The following is a 6,000-nucleotide window of genomic DNA, read 5'->3' on the forward strand; positions in this document are numbered from 1 at the left end:
ACACTTACATGCACGTTTATTTCATAATTTTCTTGATATCTGTCCTAGTCTATTCAGGCTGCTATAACAAAGTACCAAAGGCCGAGTGGCTTATAAACAACATAAATTTATTCCTCACAGCTCTGGAGACTAGAAATCCATGATCAGAGTGCCAGCATGGTCAGATTCTGTTGAGAACTCTCCTCTGGGTTGCAGATGTCTTCGGACTGTGTCCTCACTTGTGGAAGGGGTATGGGAGCTCTCTGGGGTCTCTTTCATAGGGACACTAGTCCCATTCATGGGGACTCCACCCTCATAACCTAATCATGTCTCAAAGGCCCCATCTACTAATACCATCACATTGGGGGTTAGGTTTCAAGACATGAACTTGGGGAGACACAAACATTCAGCCCGTAACACGTGAATATAACCTCTGCTCCCAGAGGCAGATCTTGGTAATAGCATCATTTGGGACATGGTGCCTACAATAACTGAGGTTTAATTTCAAATGATGCTTTGCAAAGACTATGTAACTTCTATTGCATTCCAGATTCTTCCTGTATAGTGACACCACAGAGAGAGGACTTGACAAAAGACAGAAGGCAGAGTTCTCACAGTGATTTGTTCTCCCCTTGTTGTGTCAAGTCACCTAACTTCCCTGAGCTCAGTTTACTAACCTGAAGTACGTGATTGCTCATGTTCTTTCCAGCTCTGGCTTTTTGAGTCAATGATTTGTGAAGCTTACCTGTAAGGCACAGGAAATAGCTACATAAAAAACTGCAAAAGGAGGGTATGTCTGACATTTAGCCACAAGAGGAAGGAAACGGAAGCTTTTACTTCATCCTCAGATGAGATCTGAAACAAACAACAAAGATGTGGGTGGAAAATACCAAGCCCACCTGAGATTCCTGTGACAGGTGACAGACACACCACATGTTGGGTGTTGGGCTAAACACTCAGCAGCAGAAATGAATACAAATTGAATACGATGAAAAACCTGCAATGACAACTTCAGTCTAAAGTGAAACAATGCCATCATTTTAGGACAATTCGCATCCATAATCCAACGTTAATGGAGAGCCCACCATCAGGAGCTGGGCTCACCAGCTCTGGGCACTGAGAAAGTCCAGCAGCAGAAGGGTCAGCTTGCCTTGTTTCTAGTCTGTGCACAAGAAGGCACCTAGTGCCTCAGTCAGAGCTTACTATGAATACTAAGCGGTGTAGCAAATACTTGGAGCAGCCGAGCCCACCCACAGCCTTCAGTAAAGGTCAGCCATTGTTGTGCCCACAGGCACACTCCCTGAGCACGGGGCTGTGTGGCGCCACATGGGCTGCTATGTGGCGTTCCACAGACTGGCCCTATTCACCCTCAGCTTTTGAATGCCCCCTGCTCAGCCTTCAGTCCTCTTTCTCATCCCTTCTTCATTCTCTTCAACTCTCCAAAGAAACCCATCCTTTCAGAGACTGACAGTTTCTCTGGAGCCAAAATGAGATGTCAAAAAATTAGTTATGTGCCTTTGAAAAATCAAGTAAGACCTGGAAACAATAATGAGAGATTTGTTTTCCTCAATCAAAGACACTCAAGAGAATTCCTTCCGTTAGTCCTTGTTTTCTACATAAGGCCTCTTGGGAGCAGCAGTGTCCCAGCTTGGTTTGACTTTAAGCACAGAGGCTTGTGTGCAGGTGGTACATTTGCAAATGTGACCTCGGGGAGCCGGAGCAGGAGGAGGACCAATGTAAGGACGCATTCTCCAGTTGGGGCCACCATGAACCTTGGGACCAACTGAGGAGCCTCATGAAATACAATTCAGAACCATCTTTCAGGCGAATGGAAAGAAAGCATTACCACCCCTATACTTCTGGGTGGTACATGCCTGAGGGCAGAGTGGGCTCCTCAGAAGCCCTAGAGTGTCACTCTCTGGAATAGGGTCCAAATCCAGGAAGGACAAGTCCCTGTCCCTGCCAGGGTAAGAGGAAACCTAGTATACTTAGGGTTCCATCACGAGACTGCAGGATTCCTTGTAGGATCCTTTATCGAGGGCTTAGTATGTGTCTGTGATTGCCGGTGGGTACAAGCAGTGGCAGGGAACAGCTCAGCCTGGGTAAGAGGAGGCTGTCGTCCTTCCCTGTCACCAAGGCTACTCTGCCTGTGGCTCATTGCATGAGTGAGGAGGCTAATAGACTGGGTCACTGATGTGGCAAGGTTCTTGCTCATCCACCAGCATTCACCAAAATACATCAGATTTTTGCAGGAGCTGGACAGCTGACTTGAGTGGGATGTGACAAGGACCCCATGCCTGTATCCTATCTCCGGATATGGCACTCAGCTCCCAGGAGTGTGGTGTTGCTTCACATTTACCTGGTTGGGACTGACAGGGAATGGGGTCAGTTTTAGGAACTTCCACTTGGCCCTTCCTACCATAAACGTCTCTTACCCCTCATGACACGGAGTCATGTGCAGGTTTTCCGGTCACTGACCACTGTGACCAGGAATCAAGTCCACCAGATGGACTTGACCAAGAACCCCATGCTCAGGCCTCCTCAGCCCACTGGTGCTTTGTGAAAGAGTGAGATGTGTGTTTTGCCCCGAGGAAGGGAGCTGTCTGGCTGCCCTTTGCAGAACCCCTCGAAGCCCACATGGGGCCCAGCTGGAGGAAAAAGTGAGGCTGAGAGCACACTGAACTGGGGTGGGGGAAGTGAGAGGCATCCCTACAAGAGGTGCCTCCGAGGTCATGGGTGCATTGATGCCATGAAGAAACATCAGAAATACTTATTAATACTTAGGTGGTGGGCAGCACCAAGTAAAGGTTCAAGATGAGGTGAGGCTACCAGCATGAAGTAGGAACCTGTTGGACTTGTCTGGCCCAGGTGCCAGACGACTAGGCAGAAGTCAAAAGCACTGGAAGGTGAGAACAATCGGCTTGGGGTCCATTACTACTATTTTTACAGGTAAAGCTTGGTATATACCTTACAATGACATAGATACAGCCTAACTATTTCTATTGCCTATGGTCACCTAAAACAGGACCTCAAACCATAAATTAAAATAAACCCTATAACAACAAAAGCAGGGCCTCTGGCAGTCACAGGCCAAAGTTGAGGCCTTTTACTCGACAAGAGGGACAGAGTGGCCCTTCACACAGCAATCACAACGAAGAGAAGCACAGGGCAGACCAATAAGGGCGCTGCTGTGGAGTGGAGCCTCCCTGGGAAAGGAGCCCAGCCCTGGTGCCCAGGACTTCAAGGAGCAGCCTGGGCTCCAGGGCCGCTGGGGGGCAGCACCATCTCAGAGAGCAGCAGCTGAGGGGTTGCAGCAGTAACTCACTCTCATGACCAGTCATTCATCATCTGTGCAGGGTTTCTGCCACTTCTTAGCTCTTTGTGATCTGGGCAAGGTAGATGCCCACACTAAGACTATTCCTTCAATTGAAAAATGGAGTTTAACATCTAGGTTTGTGCACGCGAGGTAACTAATGTGATAATCTGTGCAAATGTCTGGGACATAGAAGGCAGACAGTATGTTCCTTCTCTGCTTGACGAAGCTGCATCTTCTAGGCACACACCCTGGTTCTGGGCCATCCTGAAAGCCCGCATGTCCCAAGCCCGCATGTCCCTGAGTCACCACTGGACTGGGATCAGATAAGCCTGAGGACCCCCTGCCCTCTGCAGGGCCCTCCCTGCTCGGGACTTTGACCACCCAGGGACCCTGGACACTGAGAGGGCCTATAGATGCCTACAACATATTCTACCGACAGAGGGGCAATTTGGGAGATGAGGGGGGAGGTCAAGCACCCTGGAGGAATCTGTTCTCAACTGCAGAAACCACACTTCTCCACTCCCAGTAGCCCCTGCATGTCCACCCTGCACAGCACTGCACAGCACATGGAAGACAGGCAAGAAGAATGAAGTTACAACTGCCTACACCTCCAGAAGGAAACTGGAACTAATGTGAAGCTTGTATTTGTTTATGACTCCACTGGGAATAAAAATAGTGGGATGGCTTGTCCCCACATTGGATGGGTATATTTGGCTCTATGGCATCTGAGTGAACTTTGGGGAACCTTGAGGGGCAGGGGGTCTTTATCTAGATGGCACTTGTCCTCCTCAGCAGCTGAACCAGAGGGATGATGCCAGGCCTCTCCCTGTTCACCTGAGGGAAACACCACACATACTGACCTGCAGTGGGCAGTGGGCTGAATATGAGCCTTATTAAAAGTCAGAAGAGCAGGCAGGTCACAGCAAGCACCGATGCTCTATTCCAGTTGATGCTTGTTGATGAGCCAGGCGTTTCCAGGAGGGAGGGGCAACAAGATTTGCTTATACATTCATTTGCTTACTTAGTATTAATGGCAAACAGTTCTTCCAAAGAAACATAAACATACATGGAGGTAAATAAATTCGCTTTTTAATACTAAATGCTAACATTCTCTAAAATGATAGCACAGGATCACAACCAGAATACACAGTGTACCGATCTTAGTCAGATTCCATTTTACTTACATTCACTTGTGTTTAGTTCTATACAGTTTTATTGCATTATAGTTTTTGTGTCCCCCAAGCACACTGAATGCCTCCAATATCACAAAGATCCCTTCTATAGCTCACTACCCTAGCCACCCCAGCCCTTACCCCTGACGACTGCTCATCTGTCCTCCATCCTGGAACTGTGCCCTCCAGGAAATGCTATGTCATGGAATCAGAAATCACCAGGAGCCACTGGAAGCGGAGTGACAAGTAGGGAGCTGCCCTGGAGCATGACCCTGCCGGGACCTCGATTTCGGGCTCGTGGCCTCCAGGCTGTGAGGGAATCCGTATCTGTTGCTTTACACCACCCAGTCTGCGGCACTTCATCTTGGCAGCCCCAGGAAACTAGTACAGCAGAGAAAAATGGCGAATGTGCACCCACAGACACATGGGGAATGTTGTATATGTTCTCTAACACAGCTCTGTTCTCAGGAGCAAAAACCTGGGAATACTCCACATACTCCTCCATAGGAGCATGATTAATAAATTATCACAATCAGGAAACAGAGGGACCCTGCTACCTGACATCTGGTTGTGTCTAAGTATTTCTGCTGCGGGAGCCTGGTGATGGGGTTGGCCCCACAGAGACTCACGAGCCCTCCTGGTAAATAGCCATCTTGCTGGAGCTGAGAGATGACAGTCACACTCTAGAAAGTGTTGCCTACTCATTTCACCACCAGCAGCACACAAGTGAACCTGCTTCCCAAATTTTCACCAACACTAAGCACTAACATTTTGGGGAGATGAACCCCTTGCCATCTTGTGGAACCCAAAAAAGTATATGTTACCCTATTTTTGTTTTGCATTGCTTTAGCAACTTGTGAGGTTGGACTTTTTCTACGCATTTATTGGCACTTTCAACTTCTTTTGTAAATACTTGTTTGGATCTTTGACCATTTTTCTTTTGGGGTGTAGTCACTGGGTTACCTTTGTCTTATTGACCTATAGGAGTATTTTATATATTAGTCATTAGGAACACTGCAATAGTGATTAATTAGTAAATCATTCAAACCGCTTCATTGTCTCCGATTATCAGCTTGGTGGAACATTTCCAACCCCTGAAGGATGCTGGGCCCCCTTCCTTTATTCTCCACAACTCTGGACAGGCCTGTGCCAGGGGTTGTGAGGCCCCAGTGTGCTCTTGGTGCCGCGGGGCACACATGGGAGGCAGGCGGGGCCCTGCTCCAATTCCCTCTCCTTCACGGCACAAAGAGCATTAAGACGTTTGTAGGGATTAACAAGCCACACTTTATGCTCTAAGAATTATGTGACATTTCAATTGCCCTGAAGTGTGAAAGGGTCTATTGTACACAGACTCAAACCCATCCTGAGCTCTCACCATGTCCGGGTTAGAGCCTGGTTTTCATTTGCATCTATGTATCACAAGCAGTTTCCTCTGGAGCCTGCAGACAATGTTTCAGTTATCCACCCAGGAAAGGACAATCTGTGCGTGGTAGTCAAACCAGTGCATCGTGAGTCCTCCTGACCTGCACTCCG

Source organism: Plecotus auritus (assembly GCF_963455305.1).
Source record: "Plecotus auritus genome assembly, chromosome: 8".
In the NCBI taxonomy this organism is placed as follows: domain Eukaryota; kingdom Metazoa; phylum Chordata; class Mammalia; order Chiroptera; family Vespertilionidae; genus Plecotus; species Plecotus auritus.